The following is a 12236-nucleotide window of genomic DNA, read 5'->3' on the forward strand; positions in this document are numbered from 1 at the left end:
CAGTACAAAGGTGCCCATAGCATTTAAGACATGGCATTGAGCTCATTTTAAAATTATATTAAAGGGAACCTGTCACCAGGATTTTGTGTATAGAGCTGGGGAAATGGGCTGCTAGATGGCCACTAGCACATCTGCAATACTCAGTCCCCACAGCTCTCTGCGCTTTTATTGTGTTAAAAAACCGTTTTGATCAATATGCAAATGAACCTGATATGTGTCCTGTATCCGGAGATGAGTCCAGCGGAAAGGAGCCCAGCACCGCCCTGTGTCCTTCGAATCTTCTCCTTGCTGGCTGACGTCACAGAGCTGGAGCGCCGAAATCTCGCGATGCGCGAGCTAGCGCATGCGCAGTGTCGGCATTCATGTTCATTCCCTGTGCTGGCATCAGCACAGGGAACGAACTACGCATGCGCTAGCTCGCGCATCGCAAGATTTTGGCACTCCAGCTCTGTGACGTCAGCCAGCAAGGAGAAGATTCGGAGGACGCGGGGCGGTGCTGGGCTCCTTTCCGCTGGACTCATCTCCGGACACAGGACACATATCAGGTTCATTTGCATATTGATCAAAACGGTTTTTTAACACAATAAAAGCGCAGAGAGCTGTGGGGACTGGGTATTGCAGATGTGCTAGTGGCCATCTAGCAGCCCATGTCCCCAGCTCTATGCACTAAATCCTGGTGACAGGTTTCCTTTAAATACTGCTGAAAACTATAATCTAAAACCATACTCTTAAATATGTTTGTGGCTTACATTTTGATAGTCTTTTCTGTTTCTGTAAATGTCAGTTGCTCCAATGTTTGCCAACTGGGAACATTTTGGACTGAAAAAAAGCACAAATAACATAGTAAATGAGTCTTGATGCATTTAAAAGAGGAGTATTATATAGCTATTGTAGATACACAAAAAAATATTGAACAGTAAAAACTGCTTCACAGTATAATGCCACCAATTCTCCCATCACATATAACATTTCGTTCCGATGCTTATGAAGACTAAAGCCAAGTTTGCACTTGCACTAGAATAACCTCTGCCATTTGCATCAATTATGCAGTCCTCAGTCTCACATATATACTAACAGAGCCTGAAGTTGCTTAATACCTTGTCTATTTTCTTCCTATATTAAGCAATACTTATGGACTACTTATAGGTGAATGAATTACAGTACTCACAATTGTGCACGGAATACAACTGTCAGCAACTCGAATCCTACTCCTGCTGCCAATCCAAGGTCAAGACCAAGTAAAACGGCAGCAATAAAGGACACCACCCATACTAACTGCAATGAAAAAATGAACATTTTAAGCCATTTGGATATAAAATGTTTGATTACCTAAATATAAAACAATTTACTGATCATTTTTAGAGATCTCACTCCTGTACCACTCAGTAGAAAGACAAAAAAAATCTATGGAACCTGTTGTAAATCTAGGAAAACAAACAATAATAACAATAATCATTATAGAGTCTCATTTGCATATGTTAAAACATCATTTTTCTCAGCAATGTGGGCACATATGAGCATGGGACCAACACAGATGCCTTCAGCTGCCAAGCGCCCATGCAACTAGTCGTCCAGTTTCATAGATACAAATCTGCCCTTTAACCTCTTAAGGACACATGACGTACCGGTACGTCATGATGTCCTGGTACTTAAGGACACATGACGTACCGGTACGTCATGTGTTGTTCCGATCACTGCCGCCCGGCCGGCAGTGATCGGAACCCGGTGCCTGCTCAAATCATTGAGCAGGCACCTAGGCTAAATGCGCGGGGGGGGGGGGGTCCCGTGACCCCCCCATGTCGGCGATCGCGGCAAACCGCAGGTCAATTCAGACCTGCGGTTTGCTGCGATTTCTGCAGTTTCTGGTCCCCGCGGTCCCTGACCGCGGGGATCAGAAACTTTATATGCCTAAAATAACGTTTTATTAACCCCCCCTGCACCCCCGAATGATTTTATGGTGGCGGGAGGTGCAGGGGGAGGGTTGCGGGCGGTGTGGGCGGTCCCCCGCCCGCCTCCCCTTGTATAATCGTTGGTTTCTAGTGGGTATACCAGGGTGCCAGCACATTGCTGGCACCCTGGTATAAACGGCTGACATCTGCGATGCGATGTCAGACGTTTAACCCTTTCCATACAGCGGTCCGTACGGACCGCTGTATGGAAAAGGTTAACAGCGCAGGGAGCTCCCTCCCTCTCCCATCGGGGGGCTGCTGTGCCTTTGCAGCCCCCCGATGGGGAGGGAGAGAGCCCCCAGACAGCCCCCCGACAGATCCCCTCCTTACCCTTCCCCGTCTGCGCAGTTCTGACCAGTACTGAGCAGATGGGGAAGGTTCCCATGGCAACAGGACGCCTCTCAGGCATCCTGCTGTCCATGGTGCTGAACAGATCTGTGCTAAAAGGCATAGATCTGTTCAGACAAGTGTAAAATACAGTGCAGTACAATATATTTTGTACTGTACTGTATTATACAGACATCAGACCCACTGGATCTTCAAGAATCAAGTGGGTCTGGGTCAAAAAAAAGTGAATAAAAAAGGAAAAAAAAGTAAAAATCAAAAAACACATTTATCACTGATTAAAAATGAAAAAAATAAAATTCCCTACACATGTTTGGTATCGCCGCGTCCGTAACAACCTGATCTATAAAACGGTTATGTTACTTTACCCGAACGGTGAACGCCATAAAAATAAAAAATAAAAAACTATGATTAAATTGAAATTTTGCCCACCTTACTTCCCAAAAAAGGTAATAAAAGTGATCAAAAAAGTCGCATGTACGCCAAAATTGTAACAATCAAACCGTCATCTCATCCCGCAAAAATCATACCCTACCCAAAATAATCGCCCAAAAACTGAAAAAACTATGGCTCTTAGACTATGGAAACACTAAAACATGATTTTTTTTGTTTCAAAAATGAAATCATTGTGTAAAACTTACATAAATTAAAAAAAAGTATACATATTAGGTATCGCCGCGTCCGTATCGACCGGCTCTATAAAAATATCACATGATCTAACCCCTCAGATGACCACCGTAAAAAAATAAAAATAAAAACGGTGTAAAAAAAGCCATTTTTTGTCATCTTACGTCACAAAAAGTGTAATAGCAAGCAATCAAAAAGTCATATGCACCCCAAAATAGATGCCAATCAAACCGTCATCTCATCCCGCAAAAAATGAGACCCTACTTAAGATAATCGCCCAAAAACTGAAAAAAACTATGGCTCTTAGACTATTGAGACACTAAAACATTTTTTTTGTTTTAAAAATGAAATCATTGTGTAAAACTTACATAAATAAAAAAAATTGTATACATATTAGGTATCGCCGCGTCCGTGACAACCTGCTCTATGAAATTACCACATGATCTAACTTGTCAGATGAATGTTGTAAATAACAAAAAAAAAACGGTGCCAAAAAAGCTATTTCTTGTTATCTTGCCTCGCAAAAAGTGTAATATAGAGCAACCAAAAATCATATGTACCCTAAACTAGTACCAACAAAACTGCCAACCTATCCCGTAGTTTCTAAAATGGGGTCACTTTTTTGGAGTTTCTACTCTAGGGGTGCATCAGGGGGGCTTCAAATGGGACATGGTGTAAAAAAACAAAACCTGCCTTCCAAAAACCGTATGGCATTCCTTTCCTTCTGCGCCCTGCCGTGTGCCCGTACAGCTGTTTACGACCACATATGGGGTGTTTCTGTAAACTACAGAATTAGGGCCATAAATAATGAGTTTTGTTTGGCTGTTAACCCTTGCTTTGTAACTGGAAAAAAAATATTAAAATGGAAAATCTGCCAAAAAAGTGAAATTTTGAAATTGTATCTCTATTTTCCATTAAATCTTGTGCAACACCTAAAGGGTTAACAAAGTTTGTAAAATCAGTTTTGAATACCTTGAGGGGTGTAGTTTCTTAGATGGGGTCCCTTTTATGGAGTTTATAATCTAGGGGTGCATCAGGGGGGCTTCAAATGGGACATGGTGCCAAAAAAACAGTCCAGCAAAATCAGCCCTCCAAAAACCATACGGCGCACCTTTCACTCTACGCCCCGCTGTGCGGCCGTACAGTAGTTTACGGCCACATATTGGGTGTTTCTGTAACTGGCAGAGTCAGGGCAATAAAGATACAGTCTTGTTTGGCTGTTAACCCTTGGTTTGTTAGTGGAAAAAATGGGTTAAAATGAAAAATTAGACAAAAAAATGAAATTCTCAAATTTCCTCCCCATTTGCCAATAACTCTTGTGCAACACCTAAAGGGTTAACAACGTATGCAAAATCAGTTTTGAATACCTTGAGGGGTGTAGTTTCTTAGATGGGGTCACTTTTAGGGAGTTTCTCCTCTAGGGGTGCATCAGGGGGGCTTCAAATGGGACATGGTGTAAATAAACCAGTCCATAAAAATCAGCCTTCCAAAAACCAAACGGCGCACCTTTCACTCTACGCCCCGCTGTGCGGCCGTACAGTAGTTTACGGCCACATATTGGGTGTTTCTGTAAACGGCAGAGTCAGGGAAATAAAGATACAGTCTTGTTTGGCTGTTAACCCTTGGTTTATTAGTGGAAAAAATGGGTTAAAATGAAAAATTAGACAAAAAAATGAAATTCTCAAATTTCCTCCCCATTTGCCAATAACTCTTGTGCAACACCTAAAGGGTTAACAATGTATGCAAAATCAGTTTTGAATACCTTGAGGGGTGTAGTTTATAGAATGGGGTCATTTTTGGGTGGTTTCTATTATGTAAGCCTCGCAAAGTGACTTGAGACCTGAACTGGTCCCTAAAAATTGAGTTTTTGTAAATTTCTGAAAAATTTCAAGATTTGCTTCTAAACTTCTAAGCCTTATAACATCCCCAAAAAATAAAATATCATTCCCAAAACAATTCAAACATGAAGTAGACATATGGGGAATGTAAAGTCATCACAATTTTTGGGGGTATTACTATGCATTACAGAAGTAGAGAAACTGAAACTTTGAAATTTGCTAATTTTTCCAAATTTTTGTTAAATTAGGTATTTTTTGGTGCAAAAAAAATAATTTTTTTGACTTCATTTTACCAGTGTCATGAAGTACAATATGTGACGAAAAAACAATCTCAGAACGGCCTGGATAAGTCAAAGCGTTTTAAAGTTATCAGCACTTAAAGGGACTCTGGTCAGATTTGCAAAAAATGGCCTGGTCCTAAGGTGTAAAAAGGCTGTGTCCTTAAGGGGTTAAGGTCCAGCTGGGTGTTACCAGTTAAGGGTGTGTCCCTGAACAGTATGGCACTGATTGGCTAGTACACACTGTGTGGGGACACAGCCTCAACTTGTAACACCCATCTGGATAACATAGAGGTATAAGAATGGATGCTCCAGAACTGTTAGAGGTTATATTACAAGTAATACGGAAAGAATGGGCTAATGCACATGCGCTTCTGGCAAAAGAAAGTCCAAGGAGTCCAGGATAAATGATTAGGGTCTTTATTGGCAAAACATTTTAATACTGGTTTGGTATTTTCATTAGGCCGGATGAAGATACCAAACCAGTATCGAAACACATTTCTAATAAAGATCTCATTCATTTATCCTGGACTCCTTGGGATTCTTTTTGCCAGCAGCACATATGCATTTGCCCCATTCTTCCAGTATTACTTACATTGGTAGCGGTGTTATCCATCAACCTCCTGGGCTAAGGTGCAGGAACTGGAAAAAAAAAAAATTCAATCTCAAAAGGGTAAGCACAATATCTAGAGCATTTACTGCTCTTTTTTTCTTTACTGCACTATGTTGTGCCATGTTCTTCTATCTCAACAGTGACCTTCAGGTGAGGTTACAGGCCCTCTATAAAATTCCTGTAACACCAGTTAAAGCCCAACTTTATCAGTGAAATAAGTTTATATTAACGATGTCCATGGTGTATGTTCATGAAAATAAATCTTGAAAACAATAGAATTTAAATAGAACTATGTTTGCAGTTAGTTCCCATGGTGCATCAGCTACAATTAAGAGTCCAGTGGATGGTTCCTTTCAGTTACTCACAGAATTACATACAGGTTTATTTATGTTCACATGGACTGGTCCCCTAATAATTTAGGTATTTAGTTGTAAGCTCTTATGGTCAGGGACCACTCTCCTTTTGTCTCTTGTCTTGATTTCTTGTCATTTTCTTTTCTTATGACTTTCCCAATTGTGTAGCCTTGAGAAACATCTCAGTGTTGTTTAAAATATTATTCTTTTGGCTACAAATTCAAAATACATTATTTACTGTAATAGACCTACTTGATTTGTTGTAAATGTATCTCTTTTTTAATTAGATGATGCTGTCATCCAAACAAATGATTGGCTTTCATTTATAAAAGAGAGTTACAATCCTATTAGTATTCTTTAAAACATGTAACCACTTCTAGATACCATTGTGCTAGATACCATTATCTAAATTACTGTGAAAACATGTAATTTATAGAGTTGTAACCTCTATGGACTTCCATTTTATTGCTATACTTAGAGTGACACTTTGTACCTAGACAAGCAATCATATTATGCAAGCAACTCGTCTCCTGCCATTATTTAAAACTCTTGTGTCTTTTTGGCAGCAGTTTAAAGGCTCTGAGGTAATATAGTCTATCAGTTCTTATAAAATATTGGCTCTGATCCTTGGACATTGCACATGTTCTAAGGACTAAAAACTAATGTTTTTTTTTATATATACATATACAGCTTTGATGTGGTACTTACACAATCATATTTATCTTTCCGGAACAAATTAGGAATTTCATTGAACTGCATCAACATGCCCTTCAGATTGATGATGACTAAAGCTGCAAGTACAGACTAAAAGAGGAAAAGAAGCAAATTCAGAGGTTGATTCACATACATTTACTGATTGAGATGATTTTATATTAAGGAATGATGTAACTGTACCTTTTGCAGTGGTTCAAGGAGAAATCCTATAGCCAATGTGACAATCATGACAATTATAGCTGATAAAAGTCCTGCAACCTATTGAAAGATAATAACATATATATAAAAAAAAATTCTATCTCAATGCTTCTACTATTGAAATGAAATGGAGAAAGCAAGGAATAATCTATGCAATGTTGTGTGCAAATGGGTGACCAGATGACCAGGAGGCTCCGCACCTTTTGATAGGTAGACAGTAGTATTGATCGCAAATATTCTAATCGCGAATTTTTATCGCGAATATCGGCACTTCGATACTATATTCGGAATATAGAATATTCTGGATTTTTTTTTATCAGTAACCTCCCTTCTTGCTTGTGGGCCAATGAGAAGGCTGCAATATCTTTGTCAGAGCTTAGCAACATCCCTAGCAACCAATAGGAAAGTTGCCTACCCCTTTATTATATAAGAAACTCCCCAGCAGCCATTTTCTGCAGTTTTTTGCTTGTGTGAGAGAGACAGCAGTGTCATTACTGTGCTTTGCTGAGTTATTTACATTGCTGAGTCAATTAGATTAGATAGATAGCTCATATATATAATACAGATAGTTAGTTGGAGATAGTTAGTGTAGGTTAGATAGTGATATAGGTTCCAGTGCAGGGTGTTGGGTAGTGTGATAGGAGATATTTCTCTGCTGTCCATACATACATGGTACAGACATAGTGCTGTGATGTCACAACAATACTTAGTGCACCAATCAGTAATATCTACTCAGACCTGATAAAATGTAAAGTTGCATGTATTGCGCCAAAAATATGTGCATCATTAGTGCCAATTTTCGCAATCGTGAATATATTGGAGCACAGTGCTGTAATGTAAAATTACTTACAGTGATCAGGAGTCACGAAAGTTGCTGCCAACCATTTTCTCCAGTCTCAGGAAACTTCTAGCAGCTTGAAAAATGTAGCAAAAGTGAGCTACGCCTGTATTGTGCGCGCAATATGCGCATGTTATATTGCCGTTTTCCGCAATCAAAAATAAAATGACTGGAGATCACGAATTTGCGAATTTATGGCGAAAATTAAGTAAAAAATTCTAACATTGACTATGCTGCTCATCACTAGTAGACAGTAGAGATGAGCGAATCGAAGTTGATGAAGTGGAATTCGATCCGAATTTTAGGAAAAATTTGATTTGCACTGAATCCGAATTTCCTCATGCTTCGTGGTAAAGAATCGCATTTTTTCCTAAAATTGCTGCTGCACGTGTGAGGACATGGAGCAAGGAACTCTGTGAACGCGGGTTTACCCATAATGCCATGCATGCAGCTAATCAGCAGCCAGCCAGCCCTGTGTATCACGGCGGGGAGTGGGGGAAACCCCCACGTGCGGTGTCAAAGGGTAAAAGGGGATCAGCCTGGCCAAAAGGAGTAATAAGGGAGCAGGTCACCTCCTACAGTGTCCCTAATCCTCTCCCTGACTCCTCATCGTATGAACGGACCCCGATGGTAGGACGACTCATACTCAGGATTCCTAGAGACCCTAAGTCGCCCTGGCAATCCCTCACAAAGGAGCAGGGAAGAGACGACCTGTTCATCCTAGTCATGGAGGAACAGGAGTCTCTATCTGAGGCCAGGCTGCAAGGAGGGGGGAACACATACAGCATAAGGAGATGGCAGGTAAGCGAAACCTATAACACACTTACCTGCCACAGACACAACGACTGGAACCCGTGCACTAGTGCTGCTGTCCACACCAACATTAAAGGACACAGCACACACCACAAACCACACAGGAACCCAGGACCACCATAGCTGCAATAAACATGAGACAGGGGAATGTCTAGTAAACATGCTGGACACCAAACACCACCAGACAAGTAACACCAAACTAGACATACAAACACCCTGAACATAACCCACTCCATGCAATTAGGGACAGGAAGGGAAGGAGACACCGGGATAACATTGATGACCACAAGGGTGGCCCTCACTGGACAGATGGAACACCCTGGACTGGAGCAGAGCTCCAGCACCAACAACAGCTGAAGTACAACTGACTCCAGCCAGGAAACCACAGAAGATATAAGCCAAGTGACCACACCCAGTCAGGGAGTTAACCCTTAAAGCACCAGACAGAGGGAGGCTACAACTTAAAGGGGAAGTGCGCACACACAAGCATACCAAACACATTACCACCGGCAACTGCAAGCATGGCACCAGTGTCAGGGCGCACACAGCAAAGGCCGTGACACTGTGATGTCACAGCCCTTTAAATAGCCTTAGCCATCTTGTATTCTGTCATTTTCCAGTGTACTTAGTGCAGGGAGAGACATCAGCAGGCGCTAGGGACAGTGCTAGGAAAGACATAATTGTGCTAAAAAAAAACAATTTACAAGTTCAGGGAAAGATTATTCAAGGTGTCAGGAAAGGATAGGGAGGAATCATTTCACAGCATTTATGTAGAACAGGGTTCAGTAGGGGAGGTTACAGCCTGGGTAATAGGAAGAATCCTATTACACCTTCCTGCACTGACTGAGGATCCAAATTGCCACTATACAGCTCTATAATTCCAGCAAACCGTTCTTGTTTTTGGGGTGCAAGTGCTGTTTGATACAGCCATTAACAGGGTTTATTACAAGGAAATATTTCTACATCTTATTTGCCCTTTTGCGGTACAGTTATATGTTCTAAAGCATTTTTGGCTTGTATTAATGGGAAAAAAGGGCTTATTAGCCGTTGTGTGATGAAGTGAGAAAAATTACAGTCCATTTTGGCATGCATTAGTGGCACAAAATTTTTTTTTATTTGCCGTTTAGCGGTGCAGTTATATGTTCTAAAGCCCTTTTTGTCGTGTATTAGTGGCAAAAGAAAAATATATTTGCCGTTCAGCGGTGCAGTTATATATTCTAAAGCCTTTTGAGGAGTGTATAAGTGGAAAAAAGAAATATATATTTGCCGTTCAGCGGTGCAGTTAAATATTCTAAAGCCTTTTGTGGAGTGTATAAGTGGAAAAAGAAAAATATATTTTCCGTTCAGCGGTGCAGTTATATATTCTAAAGCCTTTTTCTGGCTTGTATAAGTGGAAAAAAATAAAGGCCTATTTGCCATTCAGCGGTGCAGTTATATGTTCTAAAGCCTTTTGTGGAGTGTATAAGTGGAAAAAGAAAAATATATTTGCCGTTCAGCGGTGCAGTTATATATTCTAAAGCCTTTTGTAGAGTGTATAAGTGGAAAAAAGAAAAATATATTTGCCGTTCAGCGGTGCAGTTATATGTTCTAAAGCCTTTTGTGTGGTGTATAAGTGGAAAAAAATAAGGGCCTATTTGCTGTTCAGCAGTGCAGTTATAAGTTCTAAAGCCTTTTGTAGAGGGGAATAAGTGGAAAAAAGAAATATATATTTGCCGTTCAGCGGTGCAGTTACATGTTCAGCAGTTACATGTGGGCAGAAGGTGTCCTCAGCCTCCACTACAGTGACAATTAAAAGTGCCCCTCCAGCATACCACATGTGCAGGGCACGGTGGTGTCATGCTGTTCTGTGCCTCGTTTCCCTGGGCGAACGGAGTCACACAGGGGAGGAACTGCTCCATGTGCTTCATCAAGAAATCGAATCCTAGCTTTCTCCACGACAATTCAAAATTGGAACCATGTTGACCGACAACAGGAAGAACATGGTGTCGGCACTGGGTCAAGAAAGGCTGAGCCATGCGCCCTGCACAGCACACGTGTTCAATCTGGCTGTCAAGCGGTTCCAGAAGTCTTTCACCCATCTGCAAGACATCCTAAAAATGGCGAGGAAACTTCAGCCACTCGTACACTGCAAAGCACACTATCCTTGAGCTGCAACTGCAGAATGGCATCCCCCAACATAGGCTGATATGCGATGTTTCCACCCATTGGAATTGTAAATCTGGCTGGTCAGGGGACTGGAGATGTGGCGTCTAGATCTCACGGCCACATGAGCCCTGTGGGGGCTGATCTGGAGGAGGAGGAGGACATTGGAGCACAAGCAATGTGTAGTGAAATGGGTGGTTTTTAAACACAGGTTACAGGAGAGGAGGAGTAGGAGCAGCCAGAGGAGCTACAGGATGATGAGGAAGACAAGGCAGAGGACCCAGACACACCGTGGCAGTATGCAGTGGAGATGGAGGCAGGGAGTCCCTCTGAGTCACTTGCACGAAAGGCCTGATGCATGCTCACTTGCTTGGGTAGTGACAGCCGAATTGTCACCATTTGGCAGAGGGATGACTTCTGGGCCTCCACCTTGTTGGACCCTTGCTACGGGTCCAAAATGGGGGCCTTTTTTTACACCCACTGAGAGGGAGGACAAACTGAACTATAGAGATGCAACCTCGATGTCATCCATGAAGATGAAATTAGGCCTGTGTTGTTCATGCAGAGGCACAATGACTGGATTAATGATGTTTTTCAAGTAGTATGGGCTTATCACTGTACCATTTACAAAAAGTAGAGCAGTTCTGTATTGAGTAGACACACCTGTCCACACTGTAACACCACCACCACCAAAGGCTCATCTGGTGACAACAGTGGCTGATGCATAGTGCTCTCCTTGACGTCTCTAACATTGTTGGCGGCCATCATTTCTGCTCAGCGTGAATCGACTTTCATCAGTGAGCAGCACTGAGGCCCAGTGGTCCCTTATCCAATGTAGATGCTCCCTGGCCCATGCAAGATGATGACGCCTGTGCTTGGTAGTGTGGTCAGGTAACCTTGCAGGTAGTCTAGCATGCAGACCACACTGATATAAACAGTTTTGAATGGTCTGACATGACACTTGTGTCCCTCTCCCCTCCCTTAAATGTGCCTGGAGTTGTGTGGCATTCGTCATCTGGTTCGGCAAGGCATTGTTAACAATAAAGCAGTCATCAGTGTGGGATGTGGCCAAAGGACGTCCACTTCTATGCCTTTCTGTGACTCTTCCAGTCTCTCTGGATCTCTGTTGCAACCTGCTGATCACACTCTGACATCTCATCTCAGTGGCCACTTCCGAATATCCTGCTTCAATCCTTGCAATGCCGAGGTAGTGTTGATCAATCTTGGTCTTATGATGTCAAAATGTGAACAGCATGATGAGGAGGACTATTTAAATACCAATTCTAATTGAACCAGGAAATTTATTGGGCGATTCATGGATGAAACACCTGTTGTTAATTTTGCTGTTAAGCTTCTTGTTAAAGAACAGCAAGTTGCGCAAAAAGTACTGAAACATTGAACAGTTGGACATGTGCATTCAAAAGTTTAGAGAAGGTCACATTAAGTTCACCTGTAAAGGTTAGAGTGCATTTTAGGTTCATCCTGAAATTTCGCCCACAAGCCAAATATCCCTAACTTTTTGTGAATA

The sequence above is a fragment of the Bufo bufo genome, chromosome 1 (genome assembly GCF_905171765.1).
Source record: "Bufo bufo chromosome 1, aBufBuf1.1, whole genome shotgun sequence".
In the NCBI taxonomy this organism is placed as follows: Eukaryota; Metazoa; Chordata; class Amphibia; order Anura; family Bufonidae; genus Bufo; species Bufo bufo.